The 13,293-nt window shown below is 40.1% G+C and overlaps 1 long non-coding RNA gene across 3 annotated transcripts; it reads left to right on the forward strand.

Moving 5' to 3' along the window:
- The first annotated feature begins 2,189 nt into the window (after positions 1–2,189).
- On the forward strand, positions 2,190–12,597 carry LOC123624804. Of its 3 annotated transcripts, none has more exons than XR_006730216.1 (4): positions 2,190–2,398; positions 2,715–2,839; positions 10,881–10,985; positions 11,191–12,597. It is a non-coding gene; the product is annotated as an uncharacterized LOC123624804 (long non-coding RNA). The 3 variants fall into 3 exon arrangements; XR_006730217.1 differs by lacking the exon at positions 2,190–2,398 and having other exon boundaries at positions 2,554–2,839; positions 11,191–11,310; positions 11,583–12,597; XR_006730215.1 differs by lacking the exon at positions 2,190–2,398 and having other exon boundaries at positions 2,554–2,839.
- Positions 12,598–13,293: the final 696 nt, after the last annotated feature.

Below are 13,293 nucleotides of genomic sequence, written 5' to 3' on the forward strand. Positions count from 1 at the left end.
AACAGCAAAGTTGCTCATACATTGATAGAGGATGAGTTTTCTTATTACTGTAGCCTTGAGTTGGTTTACAAAGCCATTTTTAACACCTTCCCAGTACTATCATTTGTCACCTAACAATTGTTTATTGTGCATCTATTTTGGTCAAATAAACCTGCAAGTAATAAAAGAGCTTTGGAGGGAATATTATTGGAGCATAGACAGACATTTGTGAAATGTGTTCTTTCTCAGTGGTTTTGCTTCTTTATGTGTTTCTGACACTACAAAAATCACTTCTGACCATGCTGTGAATATTGACTAGGGTTGATTCTGTCTTAATTGCACTGTATCATGTCCTGCCTTCTCTTTCCTCAAGTTGGTGTTTCTCACCTCTTTTTGTACCCCATCTGCCACGCTCTTTGTAGCAAGACTAAAGCAAAACGTACTGTAGTCAAAAGCAAAATCATTAATACTAGACAGAAAAAAAATTGTTTTTGACAAGTGCAGGGACATGTAAGCTGAGTCATTAATTTGACCGTTCAATATTGTCTGAGAGCACTTAGGCTCTTGGTGACTATTGGGTGAATGTTGTGCCAGACACCAACATGAGTCAAACAGACACAGAGCCCTTCCCTCAGTGAACTTAAAGTCTTGTGAGAATATAGATATAAGTCACTACCACTACCCCATCACCCAGTAAATCCTAATTATGCAAAGTAGTCTCAGTCATGAAACTGAGGCATGTCTTTATGTTTGGAGATAAACTTGAGCATAGAAAAGACTATGTCTTGTCTTCCCAATAAAGATTCAAGAAATGGAAAGCTTAACAGAAATGTCCCCTGAACCAAGGTTTTGGTTGAAGAGTTTGGTGGAAAAGTTTTAATAGGCCATAATCCAGGGAAGTGACAGCATGTCAGTGGCATAGGAGTAGTAGAGTGTAGATGGCTATGTAGGTGACAGGAGAAAAACATCAGAGAGTAACCATACCCTGTTTTCCTGAGTAGCCTGCAGTTATCTGACATAGAGCCTGAGGTGGTGTTTCAGTCGATATGCATCATACTAATGGAACTAATGGACAAATGATAGGTCATCAGATACCAGTGGGGATATATAATGAAAGACTGAAACCACACGGGATGAGATGCTGATCCACTGCAGTGGATATCAAAGGAGAGAGAATGACTCCAGCCCGGATGCCACTGCTGACGTAGACAATAGTAACCTCCCACCTTAGATGCCATCGTGAGCAGAAGGGGGGTGCTCAGAATTGAGAAAATATACATTTGAAATGATGAAGAAAACAATAAAACAAACTGACCTAAAAATAACTGGTTTAAGTTTCCTACTTTCATAGAAATGTGGCTTGAGAGTAAGATTTGAGTGAAAGTCGTATTAAAGATATATATTATATAGATATATTACAGACAAATAAGAAAGGGAACATTGGAATTTATAGCCCATGAAATTCTATATGCTTCAAAATGTTTTAGCTGGGTATATCTTAATCAGATTTGTATGTAAAACAAAATCACACCGTGAACAGATTGAAGTTGGGTCGAGGGTAAATCAGTGTCAGCTGGATTTTGCCAATAAGAGAATACAAAAGAGGGCCTTCTGAGCCCAGGAAATAGCTTGCACAAGAAAGCAGGCAGGCAGGAAAGTGCAAGGCACATACATGAACTTCTCAGTGGCTTCCATATAGCCAAGAGCAGAATGTGTTTTGAAAACCAGCAGAAATTGAGTCTGGAAACAGAGACTGCGGTGAAATGATGAAATACCTTATAGGGTATGCATACAAGTTAGACTTTATATTGCAGGCAATAGGGAGTTACTTAAGCTTTATGAACTCAAGATACGAAACAAGAAGGTATGTTTTGGGAAGAACAAGGTGGAATGGTGGAGACTATTACAGTCATGTGCAGTATAGTGCAGTATAACAACAATTCGATCCACAATGAGTGGCATATACAACCGTGGTCCCTTAGGATTATGATGGAGCTGAGAAGTTCCTATGGCCTAGTCACAATAGCCATGGGAAAGCCCTAGAGCGACATATTATTCATGTGGCTGTGGCAGCTGCATTGCCAGTTGTATAAAAGCATAACACATGCAGTTATGTGTAGCATTAATAGATAGTACTTGACAATGATAATAAGTGACTATGTTAATGTTTTATGTATTTACTATACTATACCTTTTATCATTATTTTAGAGTATATTCCTTCTATTTATAGTTAAAAAATTAACTGTAAAGTACCCTCAGGCAGGTGCTTCAGGAGGTATTCCAGGAGAACGCACTGTCATCGTAGGATATGACAGCCCCATGCATGTTACTGCCCAGGAAGACTTTCCAGTGGGACAACATGCGGAGGTGGAAGACAGTGATATTGATGGTCCTGACCCTGGGTAGGCCTAGGCTAATGTGAGTATTAATGTCTTCATTTTTAACAAAAATTTTAAAAAGTAAAAAAAAAAAAAGTTTTTAAGTAGAAAAACAGCTTGTAGAGTAAAGATATAAAGAAAGAAAATACATAACAAGGCTCTCAGAGATGTTGGATATATCTGCTGAGGTTTTCATGCTCTCGAGCAAAGATGTTACCTCACTGTTTTGCAACATGCAGGAACAATTGTTTGTCAGATCAAATTCCTTGGCTCACGGCTTAGGCCTCCAGGGCCAAGGCAGATGATACAGGATGCCTAAGGGTTTAATAAGCTTCCATTTGTAATTTTATCAACAGATTTCAAACTACAATCAGCTGGGACAAAAGCCTTCCTGCAGAAAAGTGGAATATGCCCACAACGTGTCTTTATTAAAGAAAATCTACAGTCTATGAGGGAAAATGGGGGCATCTAGATTTTTACTGTAAGTGGTGTTTTGAGTCAGCCATCTGGTTGTGAGGAAAGATGAGAGACTTGATGTGAATATACATTTGCATAGTATACTCATTGTTTTTAATTAGATTTTAGGTTTATTTGTGGTCATTTGGGGTTTGATAAAGTTGGAGGAAGAGCTAAAGGCACCACCCGTAGTACTAACCTTATCCAGATTTCCCCACCCCCAAACACTAAAGTAGGATAAAGGCTTATTGCAGAAAGAGTAAGAGGACAATTGATTAAATAAATAATGCACAGTGGTCTTCTCACATAAGAGTGAAGGAACAAGTTCCTGTTACAGAAATATGATGATTTAACTGTTAAGGATGAAGCAACAGTCTTTGTGGAATCAAAACCTAGAATGGCTGATTATTGATTGAAGTGTTTTATTAAAATCTAATTCTGCCAAATCTGTCCACCATGGTTTATGTCTTGTCATGTTTGCATTCATTATAGGAAGGTTCATTCTGGGCCACATAACTCATCACCTATATGCTGCCATTGCAATTTAGTCACTGTTCCTTTAAATTAAAACAAGAACTTTTGTTTTTCAAAGCCACAAAAACCAGACAATAAAATTTGAAAAATTTATATCAGCAATGAGATTTTCAGAAGATTTCTTTAGATAAGAATCATAAAAATGCAGATGGTAAGAATATATAATGAGATTTAGGGAATTTCAATTTTAAGAACATAGAAAGAAGTACTGTCTCTTGCCTGTAATTTAGTAAAGAAAGTTTTCCTGGGATCATAAACTATGAAATTAATGCCTCAGAGGCTCCTCAATGACAACTAACATGAAGATTAAATAAGAGCTTTAGAATTAAATATCACAGTGCATTGTATTGAAGAACGTGTCTTTGTAAATAATAGCTACTAAACAGAGTTTGTGTATTCTAAAATTTTACCACTAGAAGCTAAGGAGAAAAGTTTAGAGGCCAACTGAATCAATAATTTAAGATTGTACACTGAAGAAATTATTGACAATATTTCTTTTTATTGATAAATCTATTTATGCCATATAATGAAATGCTTAATCTTCACTCAGAGAGGCTTTGAAATGGAATTTAAACTAATAGAATAATTAAAACAAATCCTAAATAACCGTGAAGGTAAAGGACCTTGGAGGTCTTGTTCACAGCTGTGTCTTAGCACCCAGCGTAGAGCCTGGCACGTAATGGGTGCTCAGAATTCACCGTTATTTCAGTTTAACCTAAGAGCTGCTGTGCTACACTTAAACACAAGAGGGTGTGACTGAAACTGCTATGACACCGGTTTTGCATTTTCTTATAAACTGTGGGTTTTGTTTTTTTCTAAATCTTCTTTATGGATAGCAGGACACTCTGGATAACCTATAGAAGAGCAGTAACAGCAAGGATTATTTAACAAATCCTTTCAATTGAAGTTGACTGCAATATAAAACTTAGTGCCCATTTTCATCTGTTAGACTTAACAGGTTTACCAGAGAACGCAATCAGAGAAACACAAAATAAGAGTGGTGAAAAATTTTAGGATTTCCACACAAAACTGGGACCCTGTCTCAGATCATTAGCACAGGAATTGTACTTTTCTTTGAATAGCATATCCCTTTAAATTTCATTTTCCCCATTTTTGTGAGTAAACAAATTACTGTCAAAAAGTTAACCTTGATAAATAAATTGTATTTTTTAGAGCATAAAATGGCAATAATAAGGGGTGAAATTGGAGAAGTGGCTGCTAATATTTTATATATTAGGGAGGAGAAGGGGGATCTACGGACCATCATAGACTCTTGGTAGGTGGCGTCACTGGGTCTGCAAAGATCCAAGGCACAGGCACTTTCTGACAGCTGTAAATTACAATTGTAGAGCCATTATAGATCACTCTCACTCTTGTCTTCCTTCTTTCTCCCCATGGGTTCACATTGGCCTCATTAAAAAATAAACAGTGTAGCAAATAGCCAAATAACAAGAACAAAATTTTCTACAGCTACATACCGTTTTTCTTACTTGGCAATGGTCAACATGACATATTGGTTGTTAAAACGGATGGGCACTTCTTACCTTCCTGTTTGATCTCTAGGGAGTATTTACTACTGTTGACCTCTCTCCCATGTTAAACTATTGATTTCTCCTGCTTTTCTTCCTACCTTCATGGACTTTCCTTTTTAGTCTCTCAAATGGACTTCTCTTGCCAAGATTCCCTTTTTGGCTCTGTTCTCTAATCGCTTTACACACTGTCTCTAGACAAACACTTCTGATCTGTGACTTCAATTACATTGTCTCAAGGTTAAAACTTTGGCGTAACTCTCAATCTTGAGTTGTAAATTCCCATGGAACTGAGCTCTGGGCTTTCCAGCTGGAAATTCAGATATGTTCAAAGAGATCTCATCACTCTACCCCAAATCCATTCCTTTTTCATTGTTTAGTTCGGTTAATGGCAATACCATTGGCTAATGGCCCAAGCCAGATGTCTAAGCAGTAATTTTGATTTCTCTTTTTTTTCTCAGCTTCCACATCTGATCAACTACTCTGGGAGACATTATTGCTTGTCTCTTGAATAACCAATTTCAACCCTCTCTTCCTTACCATTGGAAACTATCACTCATTTTAGAGGCTGAAGGGCCGAATTTCACTTTCTCAATTTTCCTTGCATCTAAGGCATGGACATTTTTCCCAGTCCTCTTAATGAGACATTAGGGGAGATCTGCTTAAAGCCTTCAGGGAAAGATCTTTCCATCTGATTAAAAAACAAAGAGATACCTGTGCAGAGGGTTTCTCACTTTCCTCCCTGTTATGGACGTTGCCGTTTGAAGATATGATGCTACTTGAGACCGTGAAAAAGAGGCAAAGCAGCATGGAGAAGTTAGCAGAGAGTACGGATGTAGTTAATTTTATGTGTCAGCTTGACTGGGCTTAGGGATGCCCAGATCGCTGGTAAAATATTTTTTCTGGGTATAACTGTGAGGGTGTTTTGGGAAGAGATTAACATTTGAATTGGTGAGATGGCCTTCACCAGCGGGTGGGTATTGTCCACTGAGGGCCTGAATAGAACAAAAAGGCAGAGGAAGGGCAAGTTCACTTCCTCTCCTTGAGCTTCTCCCACCTTTGGACATCAGCACTCCTGGTTCTTGGGCCTTCAGACTTGGACTGGGACTTACCCATTGGCTCCTCTGGTTCTGAGGACTTTGGGTTTAGACTGGGACTATTCCCCTGGCATTCCCAGGCCTCCAACTTGCAAGGGAAGATTGAGGGACTTCTTAGCCTTCATAACCACATGACTAAATCCTTCATAATAAAGTTCTTTCTATATCTCTATGTATATCCTATTGCTTTTATTTCTCTGGAGAACCCTGAATAATACATGTGCCTATATCCACTCTTTTTATATAAGAAAATTACTTGAAATTATTCTCTTACTTACAGTTGCAATCATTCTATTGAAATTAAAGGCCACTTGATTTTAGCTTCTAAATGTCTCTTAAATCTGCCTCCTTCTTTCAGTTCCCTTTGCTGACACCTTTGTCCTGGGCTTTGTCTTTTCTGGCATGGATTACTGCAGCAACAGCCTGACTGGTTTATCTGCTTCCATCTTAATTCTTCTTCTTAGTTCAACTTTCTCTCTGGTATCAGAGGGATTTTATTTTTAAACTTCAAGTAGAGTATGCCTCCGTCCTTGTTAGAGAATTTTCAGTGGTTCTCACTAATCACCAAGACAAAGTTCAACTTCCTTCAAAGCAGAGCACAAAAGGCCCTTCCTGAATTCCTTTCTGGCTTTCTCTCTAGACCCATCTCCCTCAGTCTTGTCCTCCCACTATGTGCTGCCAGGACTCAGCTATTGTGTTTGGTTTTAATGAGGTACAATTTCCGTTACTCTTGAAACTGCGGTTTGTGGGTTTGTGAGTCTCTTCCCTGACCCGATTCACCTGCTATGCATTTGCACCTCCATAGGATTATTGATTCTGACACAGTTTTAACATGAGCAATAATAATATGGAGAGAGGAATTTGGTTTTAGGCTCAAGTAGAAGTTTGTTATGTGTTATGAGGATCAAAAGATCTCTGGATGAAGGCTTTAGGAATCTTAGTTGTGGTTTCCCTTGATGGTTACGCTGTCCCTCGTCTCTAGGCCTTTACAATATATGGTTCTTTCTGTCTGTGATGTTCTTTCCATTTTATCTCTGCCCCTTCCCGAGTATTTCCTAGTCCCTCAATATTAAGTTCCATTTTTTCCAGGTAGCCTGAAATAGTAGTGGTTATTGTCAAGTGGTCGAGCAGTCCCTCTGCAGCAGCTACTGCTGCAACTGCAAGATCAACTCATGTCCCACACTGCTGTAAATTGGTCAGCAAGGAGACAATGAGCCTAGATATAATTAGACAGTTTATTACTTGTGGGACCTTAGGCAGCACGAGCTTCAGGATTGCACTGGTTCCCCTTGCCCTCTCTTCGTCCCATGGGGCTGATGCGGAATGGGCTCTGGTGGACACTGCACACAATATTCTGTGTCCCGTCTGAGGAACACTGAGCTTAGAAAACCAATCTTACAAGAAGCTGCAGCCTTCGAGTTGACGTATCCAATCTTTGCCCCTAAGAGAGACATTATCTTTATTGTCTTACTCAGGAGACAAATCTCTCCGACCTGGAGGGAGATCCTCTCTCTTGTTTCCGAGAATATTTTCTGCACAAACATCCTTGAAAATATAATTTGAGACAAGTAGAAATGCAATGGAGAATTGCTCTCAGCAGTTAGGACCTGGGAATAAAACATCTGGAATTGAATTTATATGTTAGTGGCTTCCAAATTTATTTCTCCAGCCTACTCTTCCCTCCAATTCCAGACTGATATATCCAATTTCCTACTTGACAAGTACCCTTGAATGTCTACTGAGAATATCAAACTATGTCCAAATCTAAGTGCCTGATATTCCCCACCAAACCTCTTTCTCCCAAAAGTTAATGGCAACTTATCCTTCCGGTTGCTCAGATTTCAAACCTTGCTGTCACTTTTGATTCCCTTCTTTCTCTTACACCCCACATTCAATCTGTCTGCAAATCCTGCTAGCTTGACTTTCAGATATATTGAGAATCTGACAGTTTTTCACTCCTCTAATGTTAGCACCCTGGTACAAGTTGCTGCCTTCTGCTGTCTGGATTATTGAAGATGTGTTCTCATCAATCTCCGTTTCTTCTCTTCATATTGTTCTCAGCGTAGCAAACCAAAGTGATCCATTCAGACACAGCCTTGTGGGATTAAAACCTCATTTTCTTATCAGGAACAAATGCCAAAGACCTGACTATGATCTCCAAGGTCGTTTATGATCCGCCCCCTCCGGCGATTACACCCTGGTTTCTTCTGCGGCTGCTCTGGCTCTTCCCTTCTCTCACTCAGCTTCAGTCTCCCCAACCTCCCATCTCAGGACCTCTCTGCTTATTATCTGTTCTTCCTCCAGTGCTGTCCCCTCCGACTTCCTTCCGCATGTCACACTCCCCCACTGCCTTTGGGCAATTACGCAGATGTTGCCGTCTCTCACATGTTCACTGACTACTTGGCAGAAGCGCTTGATTGTCTGACACGCATGTCGAACTCAACGTGTTTGACGTGAGGACTGTGCTGACCACCTTATTTAAAGTTTCAGCCCCCCAATCCTTTCTTATTTCATTTCTTTTCTGTGCTTCACTTATTTTTGTGGGCATTTATCACTATCTTTCTGTGTATCTTTTTACTTTTTATCTTGTATATTTTCCCTTTTCCCCACTGGAATATACGTTTCTCAAAGGTGTGTTATTTGTATCTATTTTCTTCACTACTGTAACCCCAACTTCTGGAGCAAAGTCTCATACACAGTAGGTGGTAAGTAATTATTTAATAAATGAATGAGTCTGGCTTTCTCACTTATTGTTGCCAGACTTTAGAAAAGCTAATTAAATTTCTCAACCTCATCTTTCTCATTAGTAAGAAGAAAAAAACAACAGCACCACCTCCTTGAAAGGTTAAATGATGTAGCGTAACAGCCATAAAACACTTAGGCTTAGTGCCTGTCACATAGCGGGGCACTCTGATTCCCTAGGGACAGAGATGCCTCACCACTGCCCTTCCAGTTTGTGTTAGTCATGGATTTGCATCTTATACTGTCCATTAATTGTTGAGATACTGCCTAATTCTTGGTTGTGTGCCTTGTTTCATGTTTGTCCCATAATATTAATCGGAACTGGGGAAGCAAAAGTGATTTGTCAGGTTACACGTTGCTTTAAATGCATTGTCTCACTTGATCATCTGAACCAACCTGTGTAAGGAGCAGATCTACAGTAAAATCAGCTTGGTTTTACATAGAAAACCTGTGAGATTTAGAGGGACTCACTGTCTAAGATATAGTCAATGCATTGGCAAATCTTAGCCATTGGTTTTTTAATTGTTTAGATAAAAAGAGTCGCACATTTTCTGAAAGGTACTGAAACAAAAGCATTTTTGAAACAGAAGCAACGTACATATCCATGAACGTTAATTTGAGTTCTTCTCTAATTCCTAATTCTATTTAACCTTCACGATCTTTTAAATACATTTTATTTTTATGTATATGTTTTTTATTTGTATAGGTTTAGGGGGTACAAGTTCAATTGTGTTACATGGACATACTACATAGTGGTAAAGTCTGGACTTTTAGTGTAGCTATCACCTGAATAGTGCACATTGTATATCTTGATAAAATTGTATTAGAAGTGAGATATTACTTTAATTTTTATTCTCTTATGCTTAATCTACATACCTGTTATAGGAAAGCAGATCAAACACTGCCTAATTTTCTTAGTCTGTTTTCATAGGAGAGATCAACTGATAACACAATTTGTGTCCTCAAAATTTAAAAAAATCTTATAAAGTCATCGTGTTCTATTTGAGGGTTTAAAAATATATTATTTTGCTTCTAAATTGGTGTCTGAAATGACATCAATTAAAATAGCTGTATAATCATGACTTAAATATTCATTAAGTCTTTGGTAATGTCTTAGTAATTGTTTTGACAAAGAAATTTATAGAAAGCATCACTATCTTATCAAATTATAATGATCATCTTGCAAATAAAGATAGTTTGGTAGTAATGACAGTTGATTGAAATAGGAAAGATACTTCGTAAGGAGGGAGCAGTTTCTAGGGAACTGGGGAAGGTTAGGATAATTTTTGCGAGTGTTTTAGTTTCCTATTTCAGCTGTAAAAAATTTCCACAAACGAAGTGGCTTAAAACAAGACATTTATTATCCATGGTCCTGGGGGGCGAAGTCTGACAGGGGTTTTATTGTGCTAAAATAAAGGTGTTGACAGGGCTCTCTTCCTTCTTGAGGCTCTAAGGAAGCCCCCACCTTTGTGGCTCTAAGGAAAAAGTCCACGTTTCCTGGACATCTTAGCTCCTGTCCCCCTTCCAAATCTTCAAAGCCAGTAAAGCCTTTCTCATAATGCCATCTCTCTAGTTCTGATTCTCCTGGTTCCCTCGTCCACATTTCAGGGACCCTTGTGGTTACACTGAGCCTGTTTGGGTCATCCACTACAAATTTCTTAACTGTAGCTGATTAACAACCTTAATTCCATCTGCAGCCTTAACTGTCCCTTGCCATGTGATATAACGTGTTCACAGGTCCAGGGGGTTAGAAAATGGACATCTTTGTGGGAGGTGGGGGGTATTATTTTGCCTATCCCAGTGCATAAAGCAAAGGTAGAGGCCTAAGATGGTATAAGATATTATAGTTATGATCGAGTATTTAGGTCAGGAGTACATGAGCAAACATGCACTACAGTTTAATACTTGCTCACATCTTAGTTTACTACTTATTTTAAAAAGTTCTGATCATTTAGGAAGTTCTGATTATGATGTTTTATGGCTGCTTAATCAGGTTGAACTCATCCTTGGCAACTATGTTCTTAGTGCTTCAAAGTGCTTATATTTCTGCTGGCTTGCCACTATTTTTTTTTTAGCAAATGACTGTGCACTTATCAATAATATATGCCAAGTGACTTAATGTGCAATTTCTCATTCTTGATATTCCTTTATTTCCTTTTGACAGGAAGAGGACGATTTTATTCAGCATACTAATTTTGGCTCGCATATATTGCTACCCACCACCATGGGGAGAGGATTATGCCTGGAATAGCAGAGGATCCAAAAATAAGTAAATAGTAGTTTTCAAACTTTTTAAATTTATAAAATTCTTTCTTCAAATGATGTATTCTTTGAAAGTCTATTGACTAGTATAGGAGGCAGATAAAAATGGAACTGTTTTGTTAGCAGAGGGGGGCGGGGGCTCTAAATCTCGTTTCCCACTTTCCATTCCTGGCAACTCCATCTTGAAAAACAGTGGATTCTTGTGTCCTCAGGAAATGAATGAAGAAGTAGGAGATAAAACAAACAAAAACTTAGCAGAAAGCAGACTGAAATAAGGCACAAAGTGGAGTGGAAGTTCAAGAAACAGAAATCCCGAGAAGCTGCTGGAATCGGTAGGTTTTAGAGTCCTGGCCTAAAGGGCAGGTAAGATGTCTGGAGAGTTGATCTGCGGAGTGAGCAGCACAGGCGGAGAGTGAAGAGGTGAGTGAAGGCAAAGGGGCCAAGGGCAGCATGTCTGTGGGCAATGGCTTTGGCCAAATGTAAGAGAGGATTGAGGAATGTGATCAAGAGATGAACAGGGGAAGGCTGGGGAAAGCCTTGAGTACTGGGGTGAAACACTGAGCTTTTACTTCTTTTTGTCCTGGGAAATCTGCACTGAGCACAGGAGTCGAGAATTGGCAGCCGGCTCAATTCAAACAGTGGAGCCCATTTATGAAACCAGCTGACAGTCTGAAAGTCTCCTTAGAGCTGAGCAGAGAATGCGTGTTGACAGCCTGTGAGAACGACTTTGACTTCCTTTCTGTCATACAACGGTGCATCCCAGTTTGTGACAATGCACGCCCCTAGTCACCCCGCACCCCAGATGCGCCTTCCCGGTCACAACCCCACTCTGCGCCTTGTCTGTCGCAGTCCCACTCTGCACTTTGTCTGTCGCAGTCCCACTCTGCGCCTTGTCTGTCACAACCCCACTCTGCACCTTGTCTGTCACAGTCCCACTCTGCGCCTTGTCTGTCGCAGTCCCACTCTGCGCCTTGTCTGTCGCAGTCCCACTCTGCGCCTTGTCTGTCGCAGTCCCACTCTGCACCTTGTCACAGCGCACGGGGGCTTTTCCTGCTCCTGGGAGGACCGTGCGCTCGAACACAGCACAGCGCAGCGAACGGAAAGCCTGTTTTTGTCGCGTCCTTGGCAGCGGTTTCGTTTCGGTGAATTCCCACAAGCAGTTTGACTCTACAGATGTGAGCGTGGACTTCATATGGCTGCAGACCTCAAAAGAAATCACGGCTTGTTGCCGCGCTTCTGGCAGTGTTTGCAGTGACGGGTCAGTGGATTCTGCTGTTGCTCTCTGTGCCGTGTCATTCCAGTAAGAACCTTTTTCCTACATCGAGTCTTACACTGACTGTCCTACCGCAGTTCTTGCACTTACTATCGCTGTGCCATTTGCACGGATTTATTTTTCGGGCTACTGGAAGCACACATGGAACTCTTATTCATCTTCTGGAGAAAAACCAGGGTAGGGGCCGCCCGGCCTCGTGTCTGTCCCTGGCGCCGCCACTCAGCCAGTTCCTCAGGCAAGAAACCGGGGGTCATTCTTGACACTTTCTTTTCCTCGTTCTCCTCAGTTTGATTTAAAAACATGATGACGATTATCTACTCCTCATCACCTCCACGCCCGCTGAAATGCGACTTTGCGGTTCCTCCCATGAAGAGGTGGATCTGTTTCCCCTCCCCTTCAGTTTGGGTGGGGCTTGCGACATTTTATACATAAGACAATATGATAAATATGTGTGCGTGTATGTATGCTCCAAATATTTACACATTAAATTTACTGGGCTTGCTCTAGTATCAAGTATAGTAGCTCTATTTGCAAATCTATAACTCCAAGGTCATCCCAGTTTCTGGTCATCATTATCCCAGTAAATCCTTTTCTTAACAGCTTTATTGCATGAGGGTTCCAATTTCCCCATAATGCTTGCTATGGTTTATCAACATGTACATTTCACATTTTCATGAAACTAACGTCTATTTGTCATCAGTTTCTCACTGATCCAATCCACTTACCATTAAACCATCATAGAGATATTTCTAAAACATTTTATCAGGTAACACTTTGGAATCATATAATTTCTTCCTATTCCCTGTGGTGCCAAGTACAAATCTTGAAGCCACATTTCAAAGTCTTGAATAATCTAGTAACAACTTGCCTTTTATTCTTAATTTTTACCCTTAATTTTTTTTTTGAGACAGAGTCTCGCTTTATTGCCCGGGCTAGAGTGAGTGCTGTGGCATCAGCCTAGCTCACAGCAACCTCAAACTCCTGGGCTCAAGCGATCCTCCTGCCTCAGCCTCCCGAGTAGCTGGGACTACAGGCATGCACC

The sequence above is a fragment of the Lemur catta genome, chromosome 19, assembly GCF_020740605.2.
Source record: "Lemur catta isolate mLemCat1 chromosome 19, mLemCat1.pri, whole genome shotgun sequence".
Taxonomy (NCBI): domain Eukaryota; kingdom Metazoa; phylum Chordata; class Mammalia; order Primates; family Lemuridae; genus Lemur; species Lemur catta.